The sequence below is a fragment of the Eutrigla gurnardus genome (genome assembly GCF_963514095.1).
Source record: "Eutrigla gurnardus genome assembly, chromosome: 22".
Lineage (NCBI taxonomy): Eukaryota > Metazoa > Chordata > Actinopteri > Perciformes > Triglidae > Eutrigla > Eutrigla gurnardus.
The window spans coordinates 17,686,859-17,709,911 of NC_139933.1; the positions used below are offsets into that span (position 1 = coordinate 17,686,859).

At 42.9% G+C, this 23,053-nt stretch overlaps 1 protein-coding gene across 4 annotated transcripts in view; it reads left to right on the forward strand.

Annotated features, from left to right (window-relative positions):
• Nucleotides 1-7,051: 7,051 nt before the first annotated feature.
• The window catches only part of tanc2b (tetratricopeptide repeat, ankyrin repeat and coiled-coil containing 2b), a gene marked incomplete at its 5' end in the record, with an annotated part of 118,639 nt that continues 102,637 nt past the window's right edge, over nucleotides 7,052-23,053 (forward strand). For 2 of the 4 annotated variants that reach the window (XM_084039518.1, XM_084039519.1), the window contains one exon: nucleotides 7,052-7,068. The remainder of the gene's footprint in view (nucleotides 7,069-23,053) is intronic. The other 2 variants (XM_084039513.1, XM_084039520.1) reach the window with 1 other exon arrangement.

A 23,053-nucleotide genomic window follows, 5' to 3' on the forward strand; every position in this document is an offset into this window, starting at 1 on the left:
AGAACTGGAAAATAATACCAGTACAACAGCTGAAGAGTTCAGATCCAAACGTAACCCTTCCATGTAATAGAGTTGTTCCAATACCGATACCAGGATCGGAAAAGACCGATGCAGCCGAAATATGATGGGTATTGGCGAGAAAGCAAGTCTATGCAGCGAGCAGATGTCCCGTTATCATATCATTTATCATATCATTTATCATATCATTTACGCTCCCCAGGTACAACATGTATCACTTTGCTTCCCGATCCCTACATTCTGCCCGTTGGCTGCTGCACATGTGCAGCTGTCACTGGAGCTGAGAAGGAGACGCTCACCTGTTAGCTGCTTCTGTCATCAGCTCCGGGAAAAAAGGATCAGTGCGTCTGAAATGCACGTTTAATCTCAAAATGTTGATATGAGCCTGCATCAGGCTTGTGGAGTCAGAGAATAGCCAATGAGAGGCCAGTTTACAGTGTGGTCATCGCATTCTGACACTAGGTTGTTCTGTCATGTATTGTGATCATCGTCTCTTTACCTTATCATAGCAAAGAGTCACTCAGGCACACGGCTATGCTAACACTCTTATCTAATTTAGCTGAAAAAGACAAAACTGCAGTTTTAAACCCACATGTCGGACCAATAAAGACTTCAGATATAAAGTTCCTCCTTGCTCTGCCAAAATCCTCTTATAACAATAGACTTTATTTTATGGTGAACTCTGTTAGGATAAACAATTAAAACACAATCCACACATCACAATAACCATTAGTTGCATTCATTCTTAATTTGTGCTCCCAGCAGCATTTGAATACAACATGAAGTATAACGGCAAAAAAACTAATTGTCAGCTTTCGTAGAACATAACAGATACATTATTTATTTTTTATTATTTTTTGTGACTTTAACTTTGATGCTAACACTTAGTCTAAAAATGAGTCAAACTAAATACATAAAATGCTGCAAAAGAAGCACTATTTCACACAGCTATGCTTGAAAGCGATGCCTAGGAGCAACACATTTTGATTAAACAAAATCAAAGCCAAGTGAAGTGGCCCGAGCTCTGCATACTGTCAGTCTGGATCCCTGTAATGCTACGTGGCACAGTATGCAGGCTATTTTTAAGAACTATTGTGTTTTTTTCTTTGCTCCCGCCAAGATGGTTTTACTCCAGCTGCGCACACTTGTGAATTTCAAAAAGAAATGCAGATCAAAAAGATGTACTCAGTTTGCTCGGTTCAACAAAATGTCAGATTACAAAACCACGTTGCTTGCAGCTGCATGGGTTTGTCCTCTGAATGAAAAGCCTCCACTCTGCTTTGCTGTGGGATCTGCAGAGCCGTACTCTGCTTGGTGGCATTTAGTGTGAGCCACGTAGAATGCATGCAGTCTATTTTAAAGATCCTGCATTTCTGCGTTAATGCAGAACCATCTGTGTGACGTGCTCTTCAAAATGCCAGTTTTCTATGATATGAAAAGACAAACCGCGTTGTTTATAAGAGTCCAAACACAGCAGCAGCAGCAGCAGCGGGGCTCGTTTGAGCCAGTGGCTTTCTTCAACAGTGCCTTGTTGTTAAAGGTAGGGGAGTGGTCTGCCAGCTAGCCTCCAGTCACCAAAATATGGCCTTGCTTAGGAGAGCTCATTGTGTTAGCAGTCAGAACATAGAGTCCCCTCTGAGTCGGTCTAAAAATACTCTAGACCACCTCTGCCCCAAACTACACCCCGAGGGGGCAAGAATACAGAGGACTGCATGAGGCTCGATGAGTAAACATGCAAACACGCATCACTGAGCACCGCTGAACGCACTTCCCTGCAAACACACGGCAAGAGTGGAAATCTAAAGAGCTACAGTCATGTGTAAACATGGCTGCTTGTGTTGCCGTGTCAGCTTTTCATTTCCATCAATATCCAAAAGCCAACTGGTCTATCAGAAATCTTGTCATGCGGTCGATCACCAACTCAGTTGTGATGAGTGTCATTTACCCGTGTGCCAGTGGCCTTTTAGCTGCACATGTCATTTATTTTCAGTTCATGTGCAGTGAGTAACTGTTACTTTGTTTATAAGACCATCTTGATATGGGTGTATTCCACCTTCCGGAGCTCCTACTTGGACCGAACTCTGCCTCCATGTTGCTTTCCGCTGCCTGTAACCACCTGTGAAGTGATGTGACTTGTGCGATTGTTAACATCTGTCTCTTTCTGTGGTCGTTCACAAGCCATGTTTCCAGGTCCACGAAGCACACGTGAACCACCTCAGCTCGGATTCAAATTTGCATCGAAATCAGCAGGAGATTCCCAAAGTTTCTGGGATGATGCAGCGACATCTGAGTATCGGCTCGTGAAACATCCCTAAATATGCTCTGAAAAATAGAATATGTGGAGTAACTCATTTCAGAATAATATTTCACTAGATTATAATTTTGTGTGTAAAATTGGGGCTAATTTTAATGAATTCATATACTGCTGGGTAGCTTAATTCTACATCATTATTTTATGAGTTTTACTTTGTATTAATAATCCAAAATCAAAAATAATCTAAAGCTACAAATTCAACAACGTGTTTTCCAGATTTAAAGGAAGCATGCCTTGATGCAGCAAACGCCAGCCTTCCCCAAAGGTCGGGGTCAGCTAGATTCACAGTGGGCGACAGGAAGCCAGAGGGACTGCCATCTCTAAACGCCTAATGAGCCTCTAATTAATATCCAGCAGAAAAACCCCACAGAGTGTTAATGCCACTTCCAAGGAAGCCATATTATGTTCCCTCTGCGTTTAGCCGAGAAGACGTGGGAGGTCCCGAAGCATGCATTTTTAACACGGAGTCACCGAGGTAATGGTGATGCAGTGGACAGATAGGGAGCACACACACACACACACACACACACACACACACACACACACATTAATACATACACAGTATCTTTACTTTTTAATAGAACAGTCTGCAGATCACACCGTGATGCAGCCTTTAAAGCAGGCATATTTCAAATATTGATATAATATCAAATTATCAATGTCCTAACAGACATGGAGGCAAACTGCAGCCGTATCTCTGGGATCTAGACCCGAAGAGAAAGAGGGGAGAAAAACCCACTAATTTCACTTGAGGCTTCACGACCATGTTAGCCACAGTAGTCTTATGGAGTATTGCCAGCCTTTTATGAGATCTAACTGCTGTAATGAGATGGATTTGAAGAACAGGGCTAATCTTAGGGAAATGCTCTAAAACCAGCTCCCTAACCATATCCCATTCTCCACGCTTTGAAGGCTCCAGCCCTCTGCCAAGGACGGCTTTTCGACTGTAAATGCCTAAATGTTACATTCATCTTGATCAATGAGACCGAGCAAGCGGCCGGAAATAGCAGCAGCGGCTGCAGAGCAACTGCAAACTTTTGTTCATCTCCGTTGAGAGCAGACTGGCAGGTGGCGCGGGCTTGTCAAAGAACGTCAGCGTTGTTTGGAATCGATCCTTGTTAATTCGGCGTGATGGGATCTTGGCTCGGGAAACACGATCATTCAAACCTGCCACTTAAAGCTCAGAGCATCTGAGCAGCAGCAGCACGACGGGACGTCTATTTTTACTTCCTGTCGTTGTGTAAGAAGTACAAGTATGTTGTATAAGTGTTTGTGAGACGGTTGTGTTGTTCTAGGCCTCAGCTCGTCTTCCGAAAAACCATTTGTTTGGATGGTGCAGAGTGCTTTTCAGCCTCTCTCTGCCCCCCCCCCCCCCCCCACATTAGCAATGTGTTGTAATGAGATGAGGACACAGCGTTTCTCATTCTGGCCCGGGATGAAAGGGCAGCGGTGCTTAAAGGATGCTGAAGCAGGTGGGAACAACAAGGAGTGCTGCATTGGTTTGGGGTAAAGGCCAGACTGTCAGTGAAAATAGCATTTTGGTCGTGGAAGAGTAATGGGACAAGCAGCTCAGCAGTACTTCCATGTCCATATGGGGGCATTAGCTCAGGAGGTAGAGCGGGTTGGCTGGTAACCGCAAGATTGCCGGTTCGATCCCCGGCTCCTCCTAGCTGAGTGCCTGGTGTCCCTGAGCAAGACGCCTCACCCTAATTGCTCCTGACGAGCTGGCTGTCGCCCTGCCTTGACTCCGCCGTCGGTGTGTGAATGTGTGTATGAATGGGTGAATGTCAGTCATTCCTGTAAAGCGCTTTGGATAAAAGCACTTATGTTAATACTATATACTTATATATATTTTAATACTATAACTTATTTTAATTACTGTATATTATACTAATATTAGGGGAAATGACTCGTCTTAGAAGTTGTAGCTAATAGGCTAACGGGCTGCGTCACCTCTCCTTGATTAATTTCCAATAACGCTTAATGTGATCTGGCTTCACTCATGTCCATGATGTCACTCAGGAGAAGACATTTCTCACTGCAAAGCCTCTTTCAGTTAGTTTTTTTTGTTTTCTGTGTGTTTACAACAAAAAAACACAAACCGATTACCTTCTCAACGAACAAACAACCGAATAGTTGAATATTTGGGTCCAGCCCCGAGTTATATCTGTGTATAAATGTTAAACCTTGAAGTCACAGTGAGACATGCAGCTTTGTGGTTAAACACACATCGGACCGGTACTTGGAAGCCATGAGGGAAAAAGTCGGATCAATCCCTCATTTTTATTCTCCATGAATCTACAGGATAGGAGTCACATAATTAGCCACAAATGCATCTTCGCTTTCTCTCCTCACATCCTGTCTGCCAGTGTAAGTAAACAATGGTAGGAGATGTTTTTTAAAATACATATATATATATATATATATATATATGTAATTAATTGGTGGGCAGTGCCCTGCATTTTATACCCCAGCCCTTTTGCAAACATATGATAAAATATGATCGGTGCAGAACTCCTGACACCTTGCTCTGGGAAGGGATTCTGCTCTAAACAGGCCAATTTGTCTGAGGAACTATTTCTCCAGCCGGCAGAAAGAGTCTTAGACAGAGGAGGGGTTTCTTCATGATGTGAAGCAGCATTAAGAAAAAGCCAACAAATGGAAACATTAGACTTTACACAGAGGCATTTGTATTAACGTGAAAGCTTCAACACTCACGGCCTCTGAGAAGGAGATGAGAGAGGATGTTTAAATGCCATATTTATCAGTGAAGAGGGGACTTCGCATAATTTGTTTTGATCTTATTATTGGCCTTTTCAGTTAATCGTACACAAACCCAGTGGACAAAGGAGATTTGAATGGCTGTTTTTCTCTCTCTCTCTTCATATTTTATGCCAAATTTTTTGTTTCCATATCCATATCGTAGTGAACCAGACGAATAGCATAGGGAGGTCGTTTTCGCCCTCGCCTCTCTTCCAATCATCGTCTTTCTAGCTATCTTCTCCATTTAAGAGTTTTTTCCACACGCATGCACAGACTTGCATAACATACTTTTGAGATTAGTTTTGTTTGAACAAAATGGCATTTTATTTAAAGATCACTGTGTGGGATTTCACATTTAAGTCACTTTAAATTAAAAGAGCCACATGTTACCCTGAGCAAGGCTTCATAGAAACTATTTAAACCCCCTGAAAGCCTGCAACGCCCCGAACAAAACATGTTTCTGAAGATCAAACTGAGAATGAAGGAGATATGACTTTTTTTTACAGCTTCTTTTTTACTGTTATTATTATTGCTGCAACTTATTCAGATTCCCCATTGGTTGGCTCGGCTTAATTAAAGTGGCAGCACAGTGTGATACTCAGATTAGTCTTATAATGTGTTCCCTGCAGAGAGCAATGTGCAAACTGTTGTTGGAAAAAAAAATGGGTCCTCGAGAGACCCTTGAGGAAAGTTGATTATTGTTTTTGTCTGAAGACTTCTTTTGTGCAGACATGACACTCTGCATCCTTTTAAAAAATCTTTCTGAATATGAGAAAATCAGCTGCATTGACACTGGAGGATATTTGAAGGTCAGTGCAAGGACGCCGAAGCTTGAATTAATATGTTGAATTAGACTGGGAGACATTTTTTTGTTGTTTGTTTTGATTATAAAAAATAGACGTTTTGTGAAAATACCCTTTGTGCCCTTTCACCCTTTTAGATTGTGTCCTGGTCATATTGTGCACTTATTGAACAATATATGCAAAAAGATTGGACGATGGAATTTGCAACAATAAAAATGTCCTCCTGTAAAATAAAATACGAAGTGATCTTATGTTAGCTAGTACTAACCAATAGCAACCAGTAATATCATGACAATCAGTCTGCAACTTTTAAGCGACAGGCGAAGCCCGTCTACTTGTTTAGCGGTCCAATCAAATGCAAAGGATTTGGTTTAAATCCCTCTTGTAATCGGACACCACTCAGATGTTCCTTATCGGCTGGGGATATGTTTTACATGTACATTGAAAGCTTTGGAGAAAAAAAAAACACATTAAAACAAGCCAATAATAAAATAAAGTTTCAAATTTAAAAGTGAAAAAAAAACAAAAAAAAAACAAGAATATCAGTAAAAGTAAAGACACTAAGACTCCGGTTTCACTGGTAGTTTCTACAGACTTTGTTGACCAGGAAGCAAACAAAGATGTAATATTGATGTCCCTCTCATTTTAGTGTTTATCAAATGACTCCCACACAGAAAGCCCCCCCCCTCCCACAATCTTTAACCTAATGACATAATGACATATTTGGTTATGGTGTTTGGGGACTGCGTGGCTCGACATCAAGTGTGAAAGCAGCACTTTATGTCAGATCCTCCCCTGAAGAGGCAGACAACTGTCTACTGTCTGCCCTCAACAAGTAGCCCTTGTAGCTCAAACACGTTGTTTCCATCACGAACCGCTGTTTGTGTTCTGTTGGAAAACAAGATTATCGCTGGTAAACGGAGCAGTGCCAGTCATCGACTCGCCACGCCACTGAGCCGGATGTCAGATTGCATCTGCTGCTTCTGCCGTGTGTCTTTAAGTCTGTAGCTGACCTTGAAGTAACATTTTGTCGATGTGGTTGCCTTTTTGTAGAGATCTGCTGGGCGTCCCCTCTGGAAAGGGTTTGGGACTGTGGTTCGGCTCAGCGAAATGTAGCGCCTCGCTGCCCCTCAAAGCCGGATTTGGAGACCTGCCTGCTGTCTACTGATGGTGAGTCGTCACTCAAGGACCTGGTTTCACCTATTTGAATGACACCATGTGAATTAACAATAGATCAGTTGTGAACCTTGTGCTTTCCAAGTGGGCCAAGGACAAGAATACATTTACATTCTTTAACATTATTTTTCTGAAAGACATTCATAGAAAGCACTTTTGTTATTTGTCTGGTCTTTGTGGGTAAAGACTTTCATGTTTGTTCCTATGTATGTCTATGCTTTTTTGTATTGAACCCCTGCAATTCATACAGCAGCTGATTGGCCTTTAATATTTGGGCTGTCTACCTTTTTCTAAAATAACCTTTTAGTCAATTCCATCTTGGCATTTTTAATCTTCCATTTTAAGTAAACATTGGTGGACCTTTAACCTTAAATATGTCATATAATACAACTTCTGAAAAGTGAAGCCAAAGCCGAAGTGCCTTAAAGGGCCAGTGTGTAACATTTTAAGTAATTTATTAGCTAAAATCAATATCTTCATTCACAAATAGGTCCTCATAAGTGTATAATTACCTCTGCCAATAACCTTTATCCTCGTAAGCAAAGAATTTCTTATCTAATTATCTTGTTTGTACAACGGTACTCTCATGTACCACTGTCCCCCCTGGAGCTCCCGGAGAGTGACTTTTACAGAGCTTTGTTATCTACCCGTGGTGGACGTCCCAGACACGACCTCTTGCCTTTCACAGTCAGTGTTGTAGAGCAATATAAGCACTTTAGTCACATTTGCTTGTGTTTGTTGTGTCTAGTTGTTAGCTGATGCTATAGGCTACAACATCGTAATGGAAGGCTACCAAAACTAAACCAATAAAAACATGGCAACATAAAGACTATCTTGCTGGAGGAGTAATGACTTCTACATGCTCACACGTTTGTTTGAAATATCAACCTCATCACCTGAAAGAATACTGGTGAAGTGGTGTTGGACGACATGTTGTCAAAGCTTCTTGGTATAACGGAGTTACAACAAAGTGATGCACTAGAGAGCACTATTCGTTTGAACGCAAAATACAATTCACCACTAGATGGGAGTAATTCCTACACACTGTCCCTTTAAACTTGCATCTTTCAAATAGCCAGCAGGGGGCAACTTCTGCAAACAGAAGCCTGGTTGTATAGAAGTCTATGAGAAAATGACTCTACTTCTCTCTTGATGTATTATCTCAGTAAACATTGTAAACATGAGTTTATGGTCTCAATCTCTAGTTTCAAGTCTGCTTCAATCCAACATGATGTTCATTTAGTACATTATGGTCCATTTAGAGTCCACCAGACCAGAAAGTTAGGTATGCTTTGGGGCAGGGCTACATTGTGATTGAAAGGTTGCTACCACAGCACATTTTACTAGTTTCACTTCTAGTTTCAATATTTCAAAATGGTGGAAGCCAAAATTCCAATCTTGATGCTTCAAAACCAAAGTCCACAAACCACTGGGTGACGTCAAGCCGACTACGTCCACTTCTTATATAGAGTCCATGGTACCATGATGGACTAGAAGTAACTTTTACTTTTTTACAGTTTTTCAATTAAATTTATCTTCAGCTTTTTCATTTCAAAATAATTAAGACTTTAAAAGAGACTTTTCCCTGAAACCGACTGGTCAACCCAGTAACTACTCGGAGAATTGACCTTCTATGTACGACCCTAATAGCACAGTTTGGATTGCACAATAAGCCATTTGTCCAGAAAAAAATCTGAAAATTCATGTCAATCCATGTTACCCGTTTCAATTTTCATAGTGAATTTTCACAATTTGTCCGGTGGAGCTGCGTACATCTCTTCCAGAAGCTGTCTGTCAAAAAAAAGTCTTATTTTTAAATCCCGAGTACTGATCGATGTGCCGGCTTGGGGCCACATGTAATTACTCTTTGACTGGCCAGCCGTGAAATTGTTATTTGGCTCTGAAATAGATCCAAAGTCATTTTGTAAGAAGTTTTTAAAGCAGCGTTTCCCCAAACTTTTTTTCTGGTGACAGACTTTTTAAAAATGACAAACCATCGTGACCCAATTCCTAATTCTATAAATCCGAAGAGTGAATTTGTGCATAAATGAACGTTCCTGACATGTTTTTACTGCCACATCACCTTAAACCAGTCATGTTGAAGAGATTTAAATCACAACTGATTTAACAAGCTCTCATTGTTTTTCCTTTCATCAGAAAATGTATGCTAGCCTTTCATATTGGACTCAATGTTATAAGCCGGCTACATCTATCAGAACATTCAGGCTCCCTCATGTGGCTAAAAGGTGTACTGCAGATATAAAAGACAATAGAAAAATTTAAATGAAGGAAAATGATCTGGCGACCTATATAAACACATACTTTTTACTTTCAGTGCACCTTGAACTTTGACCCCCTTGCTCATACATCCACTACGCAGACTATAACCAGAAAAGCATGCTTGACTTGCATACTGCAAACTCTGACTGGATGTATTTGGACCTCCTGGTATTTTTGGCGTTCTGCATTTGACACACTCTGTATTGGGACATACTGAATCTATTTCTGGCATGCTAAATGGTATGGTGGTATGTGTGTTGGCACGTGGGTCGTGACCCCGCGTTTGGGAATGAGCGAGGCCTTCTGGTGATGCCACGGTCAGAATGAATAGGAAGTTGGTAAGATAAGTTCCCAGGCCGTTAAATAAAGCAAGGAGAGTGACTTCTGCAGTCTAAACGAGGGTTTTACACAGTCTCATCCACACACACACACCCACCCACACACACACACACACACACACCCACCCACACACACACACACACACACACACACACACACACACACACACACACACACACACACACACACACACACGTTATGCCTGTTAGTCTGCCTCAAATTTGCATCTGAAGACGAACAACTTCTGTCAGCTGTTAAAGGGGGTGTGGAGCTGTGGGCTGCAGAGAGGTATGCGGAGTGACACTCGCTGGCTCACATGTATGCAGCTGTGGCCTGTGAGATGCGGGCCGGCAAATGGAGTGGAAGAGCAGTCCTATTAAACCCTGCCTCTCCTCCGAGAGGGAGGCTAACAGCTCTGAACGCTGACCTCTCGTTCCCTGGCAGAAAGTGCTGACACACATTTTTTGGTCTGACTTAAACGCCTTCTGACCGCATCACACTGGCTCTTTTCTTCCTCTGGGATTCCACGGCTGTGAAGGCCGGGGCTACACAAAAGAGACACAGTGTGCAATGCTGCCTTGGAGGTGGCATTAATTATAATCATACCATAAATTGGTGCAAAGGTCTGCAGTGTTACGCACATTTGAGACGGTGAGGAAGGAATTTCTTTGTTTGAGCAGTTAATTGGGTTTGTATGTGCGGAAAGCGTTCATCTCCTACACGTTACACGTCCTGGGAAACAAATTCATTTTGTTCTGCAAGCCTCTCTGTTGAGCGTTTTCCTGTTCAGCAGCTTCACATACATACGGCATGTTCCTCGACATCTATTCAGAGATGCACAAATCCTGTAATTCGCAAGTGTTCTGGTTTCTGGAGAAAGGCCGCCTTGTGCCGTATTCGGTGTGCTGCGTGGTCGTGTCAGCTCGTGATGGACAGGGCTCGGCTCCTGTTGGTCACTGGTGCAAAGATGAAAGATGACAGTGTCTCCGGGCACATTAAGCACCGGATTCTAGTCCTCCAATTTTGCATGTCATCAAATCAAAGCTCAGGGAACTTTCCGCGGTGGTGTATTTTTTTCACAGAGAAGCTGCTGTTACTATATTCAACGCCCTAATGTTCCCGTTACAGTAAAACAGCTGCATTTTTAAGCTTTCGCCTGATGGCATTAGTCAGGCTTTGACCAATCAGACGCTTCAGGCTGTAAATCTCTGCCGGGTGCTGGAGGGGACAGTGATGAGAGAGTGATCAGTGTTGTCGAGTCTGTGGATGGGATCTAAGAAAGACGGCTTGCTCCCCGGTGGGTGTGTGTGTGTGGGTGGCTCGCTACAGCCCACAGCTACTAAAGAGGAGCTGTGTCAAATCTGACACACACTGAAAACCCACAAACGCCGACACTGACAGCCAGTTGTGATGAAAACCAATTTACAGGCAAGAGAAATTCTGTTTGAATTGTGGGGGAGCTGTCCTCCCCGGCTTCATCTGGTTGCTTTAGTAGTTTTTTTAGTCATCCATGTATGGTGGTCGGTATATTCCTCTTTGGGCTCTGTTACAACTTGTCACAAATCCAGTGGAGATGAGATGAAAGATGAAGTATATTTATTTTCTCTTACATGTAGCTGGAATGTACGAGGGACATGATGCAGGTGGGATGCGAGATAGATTGATGATGAAGCTTTCTTGTTGCTCGGATGTGCTTGTGCAGTGTAGTGCTGTCTAATGTGAACATGGATCTCTGCTGTGTACATGTCTGACACACAGGCAGAGACCTCATGCCCTGGTTGGGCTGCCCCCGGCTTAGTCATTCCAGTTAGCGCTGTGAATCGATCCAGGTTGAGAAGCATGTCAGCTCCCCCAGGAACTAAAGTAGTGTCATGTTTATGTGGGCAACTTGATCTCATCGCTACTCGTCATATTTTCCCGCTTTTGGCAGAATCCCCCCCGGCGTCATGATAATGACCCTGTGTGTTATCTCGACGCTGAAGGTTGGTGCGTGGTTGATGCTGTGAAATGGTTGTGGTGAGCTTCTGACCACAACAGTATGTTAGGGCTGTTGGCATACATTTTTTAAAACATATTTTTTAGAAATGTGTTTTCTAACGTTATTAGATCTCCTCGCCTTGGCCTAAACGCATAAACGGATGCTTTTGACACATGAAGTCTGATGAACAATAAAGTTTTCTAAATCACCACGCGGCAGCACTCGGTGAAATGAAACAAAGATATGGGCGGAGCTCTAGAAGTGATGACATCATGACAAAGATGCATTCATGCTGCTTACTGCTAGCTAGATCGTCAGCTGATTCATCAGGAACAAGACCGACAGCAGGATGTACGTGAGAATGTGAAAGTAGAGCTGACGGTGAGACCAGGAGGGCGTAGCCATGGCAACGGGGACATAGCGTCCCCAGAAGAGCGATGTGGTTATTTTACTTTCTTCATTATTACTTATCTAGAAAGCTGTCAGCTGTTGGTAATTGAACATGTTTATTGGTAATGTTTTTTGAACGCCCTCTAGTGGACAGGAAGTAAAACAACCGATAATGGCGTTGGCAATGTATAAGCCTGTGTAGTGAATATTAATAATAGGCTGAATTTAAGCATTAAATATTGGAATATAATTTGAATATTGAAAAAAAATATGGAATGAAATTTGATTAGTATTATAGAGGAAAACTGACAGCTCTAATAAAGGTAGGGTTCAGAAAACATACGCCTATAGTTCCCTAGTCTGCAAGTCACTTTTTTGGGGGGATTCTTGGCTACATTTTGCATTTGAAGCTTTTCCGTGTTTTTTTTAAAAGGCAGTTGCACACAAGTGGTTAATTGAGACTACAAACGCCATCGTGCGAATTAATCTGTCTTTACAACCTCGTTGTGTAACGTTAGCTTCACCCTACTAAACACTAAAAGTATGATGAACTTGTGTTGCCACAGAACAATAATAATAATCTAAAATCCAATAGATAAATCCGATTAGCCTTTCGTTGAGGAAACCAGGATGAGGACGTATTTTTTCACCAGCTCCTGAAAGGCAACAACGCTCGTCAAAGAATGTCATCCTTTTATATAGAGATGTTCTGATACCATTTTCCCCTCCTGATACTGATTCCGATACTCGTGCTGTGGGTATCGGCCGATACCAAGTACCGATACCGACCAGTGTGTTTAGCGTGACGCGTATTCAAATGTTTCATTAAGTTGCTGGTGTCAAAATTTGCAACACTCGTGCCACCCCTCGAAATTGAGTCTTTGCATGTGTTGCATGTCGCCGTCTTACTGGTGGGAACATCCACTGTGAAGAACTGCCAAACCGCCGACATGATGTGCTAACATTAGCTCCTTTTAACAGGTGTCAGGTGATCAATTCTTCTTCACCCCTCTAAAACAGCAGCTGCCGCCAGCAGCACAGTACAACAGTTTTAAGAGCGGTGAAGAAGAACTGTGTCAAAGCTGGCGGAGCTAACCAGTAAATAAATTCCTATTTCTAATATTTTACGTGGTATCGGATCGGTGCCTGGACTCCAATACTTGCCAATACCGATGCCAGCATTTTCGGCAGTATCGGAGGCATTTCCGATACTGGTTTCGGAATCGGAACAACTCTACTTTTATATTCTCTCCTCCCCACTTGGCCTGTGCCTTGTTTTTAGTGATGCTACTTCTGCAACGTGTAAAAGTATGAAGCCTCCAAGATTGATATTTGGGATGGCTCAGGTCACGTGACAGTGTCATCAGTAAAAATCACTCGACACAAACGCTGGTTACCTGAGTAAAAGTCCTGTGTTTGTCTTCACCCCTGTCACCTTTTACAGTATTTTCTTGATTGCCATTAAAACATTTCAAGCTGTCGGTTTAGAAGCTGCACATGTGGGTGAGGACTGGTTGGCGATTGAAGGCGGAGAATCGCTCTTTCAGGGGCAAATATTAAACGTCGTACATAAAAGGGCTTTGCGAGGCTTTTTATTGTGCCATTTGTCAGACGAGGGTTCGTCTCGTCAGAAGAGTTATGCACATTTTATTTTTTTCATTGCAAATGACAAAAGCCCACATGGGAGAAGCCTGTTTTGTTGATGTCATTTGGTGATATTTGCCATTTGCAGATGGACGTGCAGTAGCAATAACTTTGCCCATTGCTCATGCTGAAAATGGCTTCAAATGTCCAACGTAAAGCCATGTCATTAACAAAAATGCTGCCTGGCTTCCAGTAGTGTCTGAAATGGCTCCACAGTGTAGTAGTCGGGCTCCAGCACAGGAAATGAAAGGCACAGGAATCAGTCTGTGCTAATATATATACGGTTTGAGAAAATAACATGCCGTGAACAGCATGAAAAGCACATCTGCATTGTAGTTTAGACTGAGCTACAATTTCCTTCACATACTTTTCCCCGCTTTTGCGTTCATGAATAATAATTGTGGGGGCAGAAAAGATATGACCCAGCAAAATTGTTGTGAATTAATTTTCATTACGTCAAGATTTGGACCTCTATTCCACGGCTCCTCTCAAAAAGCCCTGTCAAATTAAGTTCAGGACGGCAATTTTGGCCTATGAATCTAATCTTTTCAATCTCTGGACTAACCCCGCTTCAATGTGTCATGTTGGACGTAATGCAAATCCACATTTTGTCTCATGTAAAAGGACTTGGTGTCTCAAGTCTCCAGACAATTCTTCATAAGCCCCTATAGTTGGTGCAAACTATTTAACATTTCTTGTTGAGCCTAATTTTGCCAAGTCAATCATGGTCTTTCATCTCCATCACAGTATTTAGCATAATTAATGTGCCGCTGATGCAGAGGCAAACACAGACATCAAGCTATCATCTGGGCTTCGGAGGGAATTCTTTAAAGTGACGTTCCTCGGGGACCGTGTTGTGTGCACAGGTTTGTTCGAAATCAACTCCTCCCCTCGCATCTCTGCCAGCCGTCATTGACAGCTGGGCTCAGCTAACAGCTGCCTCCCCCTCCCCCACAATCTAATACATTAAACTAAAACAACAACAAAATAGGTTGCCTGAAACGAGATAATTACTTGGTAAAGCCACAGTGAGTTTGTGGGTGGTCCTTGGTTCAGAGCTTTATTTTCATTATCAATTCATCTGCCGATTGTTTTCTTGATTAATCGTTTTGTTCGTAAAATGTTGTGAAAAAGTACACAGCCGGATCTGTATTCAAATAGTTTGTCTTGTCCAACTAGTATCCTGAAGATATTGAGTAAACTATCAGAAATATATATGTAAAGTTAAACGTAGCAAATCATCCCTATTGAGAAGCTCAAACTCTGTAATATTTAGCATTTTTGCTTGAAAAGTGACTTAAATGATAAATTGATAATGAAAACATTTGCTGAATCATTTCCTGTTGACTCTAGTCAGGTACACAAGGTATAGATTGACCTTTCAGTTCATCACAAGAGGAAATTAGGAGGATTCAGTTGTTCTTGTTCTGTTTCTTCACAAAATAAAAAAAAACAATATGGATGATGATGATAAAATGGACTCATTCAGTGTATTGGGCCAAGATGATGATTTGAGTCCAGCCTTCAACTACACACATGACTTCTGAAACCTCCCACATACACAGCCGACATACATGTGTCGGCTGCTGCCAGTTACTTTGTGAGCCAGGTTCCTGGCAGGGGTCCATTATGAGCGCGTCCTCTCCTGGGCATCCTGCCTCTATGAAGTTCAGTAATGAAACCCAACCATGGGCCGACAACATTACTTATTTATTTTTTTCCCATGCTTTAGTTGGTATGGGTAAGGGACTGTTTATATTAATTAATATTCTTTGTTGAGTGGTGGGTTACCCAACAATTTTTATATACATCTCGGCAACAAATTAATTGTTTAAGTTATATTTTTGGCCTTTTATTGCGGGAGGACAGCGTGAGAGTTAAAGGGGCGAGAGAGAGAGACAACGTGCTTGAAAAGAGGGCAGCACGGCGGATTGGAACCCAGGACTACTGCAGGGAGCCTCGGTACATGGGGGGTAACTCTACGACTGAGCTTACTTATCATATTCATTTAACCAATCAGATCTAGTGCTCTTATGAGGGGCCGGCATATTATACGACTATTAACTTACGAATTCACACAGTCGGAGAGTTTTTGCGACTGGAGCAGATGTTCATCACACAATGTTATTGATGTGAAATGTTAATAACTGATCATTCATCACTCAATATTTGTGATGTGACACATTGAGTTGATAAATTGTCTGGGGGGGGGGGGGGGGGGGGGGTCATATCAATTCTGCCATGTCGATTGCAGGGTCATGTTAAAATAAATTCTATCAGCAGGGGCGTTATGCATAAAGTGATCAGAGGACCAAAAATCCCTCCAGTCTAGTGTTCTGATTTTCAGTAGCCCCTTTCAAATATGTAATTGGCGATTAGTGGAAAAGGGAAATGTAAATGTTTACATTTGGGAAATGTTTGTTTGCACTGTTATCTGCAAGCTGCCGGCTCAACTGTTGCCGTGTTTGGAGTCGTGGGGCGTCATAGTCACTGTGATATGAAATGTATTTATTTTATGGGTTTAGGCTCCTTTAGGATCAGTGTAACCAAAAACGGATCCAAATATCACCTGCAATTGACCTTCAGTTTAAACGTAGTGGCTTTTGCCTGGTCTGAAATCAGCCGCTCATGACTCTGATTAATTAAATATTCATGTATACGTGTATATGTAGTTTGGGCTCTTTCCTGTTTCCATCCAATCTCCACAATCGTTCCCCGCGGCCTCACTGTTTTTGCACTATTTACACTCAGTGTAGATAGTGTGTGTAAGGCTGACACATTCTATCTCAAGAGGGCAATAACACCTAGCCTTTTTCTTTTGCTGACGCTGGCAGGGCCGGGCTCGGCCTGCTAATGTGGATGGCATAAAGCCCGACGGAAGGCGCGTTCATCTGTCGGCTGCCGACCTTCAGTGAAAAGGGGGAAGGCCTGGAGGTGACCCTGCCTGTCTCCATCTATTTCTGCAGCCATGGCTGATGGCTTCTTTTTCTGAACGTGGCAGCGAAGTCGCCTGTACTCTAATTTTTAATCATCTCCGATCTGATTGGCGGGCTCGCATGTGTGAGGACGCTCGCATCACGCGTGTGTTCGTGAAGGTTCACGGCGACTGCTGTTCTGCAGACATCATCACCCAGGAGAGGATGGCGTATTCTGTTAGGAATACAACCGCCTTGTTGAAGTGAAAATAATAAGAACTAGATAGAACGAAGGTGCCCTTTATGTGCGCTCATTAATATTCTCAACAGAGCCTCGTCAACCAAACACTCTGGATTACTCACAATAATGACACGAGACAAATAATTGCAATGTGACATGAAAACAAAGTCACTTAATGAAATGAGTCACGATAAGTATCTTTCAATTAAAGCGCATTGCTGCTGAAATGCGTGGATGATTGCCAACATCTGTGTGAGAGATGTTAAAAACCATCTTCATGCTTTCCTCTTTGCAAATTCCTTCGAAGCCCTCGCCCGCGGTGCTGTGTGTCAGCGTGGGCGTCAACGGCAGCTCCATCACTCTCCCGAGCCATGTGATTGATTGACACGCCGCCGTGGCGGCTAGAATCTTAACAGACTTTCGTTGGTGGTCATCAGATCACCGTCGGAGGTCAACGGGCCAGCTAATGCGCTAATCGGGTCTCCGTTTCACCGTGCTTCACTTTCAATCAACGTCAGTCCGGCCTGACAGCGGTCGGGCGGGGGGCTGAACTGGAAGAGCAAGTCATTTAAGATGTTCTCTCTTCTTCTATCCTTTTACACCGTGGACTCTGATCCAGATTTCTAGTCACATAAACTGGCAACTGGGGGTTTTGTTGCCCCTCTGAGGAACACCAATGTGCTCTTTTGTTTCTCTTTGCGGTATTGTATCGCTGGCTCTGAAATGAATATGGAGGCTGGATGACAAAGGAAACGTATATTTCTTAAGCCGGAGAAGGACGTGAATTTAACATTCCGTTTGTAATAATAAAGCAGAAGTTGGTTCTAGATGGAATATTTTTTTCTTTCAAAAAGCAAAACTGATTACATAAAAAACACTGTAAGAACAATGTCACCCAGACAACCTTCATTGTAATGGTTCCATCCAGAACCCTCTCTGGAGGTTCGATCTAGAACATTTCCACTTTTTAAGGCTAACAAAAACCCACTGAAGGCTTTCTTCTGAAAACCCTTTTATTTTCATATTGGCTATCTCAGGATTTCATCTAGAACCCATCCATCATGTTCAACAGAGAACCCTTTAATATTCCAAAGGTTTTATCTAGAACCAGTCAGTGTTTCAACTGAGAAGAACCTGTTTATATTTCAAGGGTTTTACCTAGGACCAGTCTAGGGATTTCAAATGAGAACCCACTTATATTCTAAAGGTTTCATCTAGAGCCCTCCCAGGGGGTTCTACAGAGAACCCTTTTATGTTCTCAAGGTTTCAACCAGAACTCTTTGTATATTCTGCGTTGTTGGCATTCCCATTTAACAATCCCTGATGGATTCTTTCTTCCAAAATAGGGTTTTACCTAAGTCCTTCAGGAAGAACCAGTTTGGAAACCCATATTGTTCTAACAGTGTGGTCCAGAACATTCCCAGAACCTCTTCTTCATTATGACATGAAGTCATTAGCAGGCTATCGGCGTACACGTCTCCCGTAGAAACTGTGTGTGGGTGAGATGAGAAAAAATGTGGTGTTGCTAATTCACAGTGGACGATGACGTTTTTCCCGTAGCGAATGTGAACACGATGACGGTGGTGGTCTACATGGTAATACAGGACTGAACCATTGCATAATTTATGGTGAAACAGATCCATCTTCCTTCTCAGTGGCTGCATCCTCTGCTTATACAAGCGTGTTTTTATCCACGCATGTCTTATTTCCCCAGACATGGACAGAACCCAGGCAGTTGTCAACTATCGCTTTTTGACAATCGGACCTGTTTTATCTGTCTTATTTGTGAGCAGGCGGCCCATTTGACAGCAGAAACTCATTTGCTCGGCACCAAACGCCATTATAGGTAGCCCTTTGACCTACCGAAGCCACTCGTCTCTTTCTGTCTCCCCTCTCTGCCTGTTTGGATCGGTGGCAGCCATCATGCATTGATCCGTTCTGTTCTTGTCCTGCCGTTTGGAAACCAAACCTGCTGTCTGAATTTCTGATGACCTTCGGGGGGGGGGGGTACATGAACTCCTTGTGGGTTTTCTTGACATCAGCGATACTATCTAAAGACGTCATTAATAGAAAGGATCAACGCGGAAACTCTTTGAGAGGAAATTCGACCCCCTCCCCTTTACCTGTGTATTGAAATGTTTGTTGTCTTACACAGAAGTCTGATCTTTACTGAACCACCATGTGTTTTTAGTTCCCAAAGCCCAACTCTACCATAAACATAGTTATAACCATGATATTTACCACGGCTCCTCAACCTGGAGCCATTTCCCCATGTTTTTGTGTTGAAGTGACTAATGTGGACACTAATTTTGAAGTAGTCTAGTATTGAGAGACAACGCTGCAGACGCCAGCTGCTAAATGGCCTGCAGTGTAATCACTGGGGACAACTCCTAATCCGCAACGTACTTGCACTTCCACAAATGCTTGTTTTTTTGCCTCTGAAATGCTCAGATTGTTGTTCTACGTGTCTGACAACACCGTGGAAAGGACTCCTCTCAGAAATAAAACCTTTTTTCTTTACCTTACGCTCAATCGGTTTGCTATTGTGTCTCTCGTTCTGAAATCTCGCCTTGCATCCATGTCGAAATCAACTTAATATTGGGCCTTGACACTTAAAGTCTTTTAGGAAACACACTTTCTGTACTCCAGAAAACAGACTGTGCACTCCACTCTCCAACACTCACTCTGCTTCCGGCAGTGAGTAACATGACACAATAAGAGACACAGACCGGATCAAACCACAGGTTAGAAAATATTATATATAATAATAGTTTTATTTGTCTGTGGTCTTTTCCATAATGTTGTCAGACACTTAATAGTATATATACATTGCGGCCGGTTAAGCGGCTGCGGCTGCAGCATTCTCGCTCAATACTGGACCATTTTGAAAGATAAGAAATAAAGTAAATTAAAAAAAAATCATTCGTCACACAGACATGAGGTAAATAGGATCCAGGATGAAAATATACAGAACTGACCTTTAACCAGACTGTAGCACAATGTTGTAAGCAAGACTTTTAGAAACGTAATTCTGAGGTTTTATTTTTATTTTAGTTTTACACGAACCCATACAGCTGTAGTGTCTCTACTCTAGTGCTCTTTTAAGTTGGTTTAAGTGTCCCCCCCCCCCCCCCCCCCCCCCCCCCCTCGGTGGCTTTACTCCACTTGGAAGCCATGCTAAGCCTATCAACTACTCAGCTGCACTTGATACACAGTAGCCCCAGGCAGGCAAGTCCAACACTCCATCTGGCTCTGCTGCTCAGATACAAAGTTACTACAAGCACTCAACAGGCCTCTGGCTTAGTGTTGTGTGGTCAAGCATTTTAAGAAAATGAACTGAACTGGCAACGCACACATGGGCATGAAATAAGAGTGAGCGGCAGCTTGTGTGTGAGTTGGTTTATTTAGTGTTTCCCCTTGAAGTGGTCGAGTCGACCCATTTGGATATCATCTGAAGGCTGTGATATGTGAGGCAGGCAGAAGTGACAGTCCTGTGTGAAACCAGCTTCAGGCTGGCACCGGATCCACGTGACAGCGGCGCCAGGACCAGATGTTATGGCGGGCATTTCATGCTTGAATTTAGTTTGATTTATTTCTTTGTCAACGCTGGGTGCAGTTTCTTTCACACGGATACCCAATTTACAGTTTCAAATCGCTGTAAATACCTGAAGTTATGCAACATATAATAAGTTATATGATGAAGGTCTTTGAACCGGATGTTTAAGGCAAGGTGTTGTGATAAGGCCATAAAAAAGGATCCAACCTGAGGTGCAATGTGAAAAGGCAAGAAATAGCAGCATTTCAGCTCTACTGCACGTTTCAATACAATCTAAATTCACAGCAGATGTTAGCTCATTTTTTGGAATATTTTAATATTTCTATTTACCGGTTGCTGTTGTGTTTTAGTCGTAATTCCAAGAAAAAGTAAAAATGAATTAGCACAAACCAGTTGACACAGTACGACTGGAGCTTTTGGGGCCCCTGAAGGTCTGGAGAGCTCAGGCAGATGCTTGCTTTGCCCTGTTGGTAATCCATGCTTGGTGCTAAATGTTTTTGGCAGCCAATTATTTTTTTAATAAACACAATCCAGGGTTACAAATAAAAACAAATCCTGATTCTCTGCAGTGGTGGTTGATATTTTTGAATCCCTGTGTGTGAGCCGCAAAGCGACCTTTTTAATGAATTCCACTCGCTGTGATTTGATGTTGTTAAACAGTATAAGAAGACATCAGCGGTGAATACTCTCTTATGGGCTCACTTTTAAAGTTAACTTGATAGAAATCATCATTTATTTAGCCCGTGGTCTCGTGTTATGTGATAACAGCTATATAATTCCAGACTGCACCCATCAATGGTCGTTGACAGTAAACAAGAGAGTGAATCCTGGTGAAGTGAATGAGGCCAAGAGCTACAGGACTTTAGCCTTTTTAATTCTGGAGAATTTCACCACCTGCCCGGACCAGAGACACCAGCTGATTATTAAATGCCTCCATCTCGATGCAAATGTGCTCTTCTGCCAGCGCTGATTACCTGCAGTTAGTGGCCTTCTGCAGAATGACCTTCCCTCCTCATGTCACGACTCTATTTGCCCCTTTAAGCTGCCTGTCAAACACGGAACCCGTCTTCCTCCCGGAGCTCCCGCTCTATTTGTTTTAACAGGACTGGCGGAGCGGGAGGCATACAAATGGGGAGCCTCTCGAGAGGATTTATGCAAAACAAAAAGAAAATTCCCCGTGTTCCACGGACCCGATGATGGGCACGTCCATGTCGTGTGTCAGCCACGGAGATGAAAGGCTATTATTTTAGATTAGGTTTAGATTTATCATTTTATTAACACAACCCCAGGCACCTCTGCTCAGACTGCTAATCCAGACGGTGAAGCAGTACTCCCAAACGGCCAGCAGGTGTAGCAGTGAGGTCTCTGCATGGAGAGGAAGGGAAGCAGCAGTCAGTGCCATCTCATCCAAGCATCTTCCTCTCTGGGCAATATTTAACACAGTGTTTGACCTTTCACGTGGTAATCTGCTTTAATTTGTTGTTAAAATGATAATCCTTTAAGTATTAACCTGAGTAATGTGTCAGTAGAAGACTCCCAATACTTAAGACCTCTCTCTCTCTCTCTCTCTACCTGCTACTCTCTCTCCGCCGCTCATCCACGCAGTCGGGCTGCTGTTATTGTTCGCAGCAGCAAGCGAACGGGTGCGAGGGAGCATTAAAGCATTCACCACATATTAAAATCAGGGCTCGGCTGCTGTTGTTATTTTGCTGTCTGTAGGGAAGAAAAAAACTCATCAATCACTGACAAATGCCTTCATCGGCGCTGTCTGCCATTGAAGAGATTATGAAGACGACGTGCGACTGAACTTTAAAAAAAGAAAAGGCTGTGGTCGTGCAGCTCCGAGGGAATAATTTGTGTGTTAAAATGATTTATTCCCCTCTTTAATCTGGCTACATGGCTGACAGTATGTCATCCCATTATTTGTTCTTGCCCAGACATTAACTTAAACAAACAGTTATGAATTATGCCCCCTTCATTTGGTTCTCCTTGACTCAGATGAAGGTTGACGCCTGATTTCAGCCGCTTCCTTTGAGTAGATGTGACCGGGAGGGCGAGAGAGGTCTAAGCTGGTTTAAACTGGGCACATTTGGTGAGGAGAAGTGAGTGCCAGTTGGCCTGTGCAGGGAGGCTTCTGTTTCCCCCGCAGGGAGCTGACACAACCAAAGCACATAATTATTCACTTGGCGATATGTGGGCTGTGTCGGTGTGTTGCAAGCCCAACTTTGCCTGAGCGGTATGGACTTTAATGGAGGAGCCAGCAAACTGGCCGTGCCTGCTTAGAACCATGACCTGTCGGCCCTGTAACTCCTGACTGTCTGGAACCCGGGCCAAATGTCGTCTTTGCTCTTTAGTTGGACTCTCCGAAGCTGGAGGCCGCAGATGGCGTGCTGTCATTAGGTCTAAATTACAGCTATGTGTCAGTAGACAAGTTCAGTTCAGTCTCACCCATGGAGCAGTGTTCACCGCTGCAAAGCAGGAGCAGTTAATTCAGGAGCCCCAATATCTTAGTTGGAGCATTCTCTAGTTTTGGATGGACATAAAACGCCACTGGTCGGTGTTGAGAAAAAAAACGATGACTCTCCAGGTGCATTTCAGTAAAAAAAAAAAACAATCTCCGAGTTTAAAATTGTGTA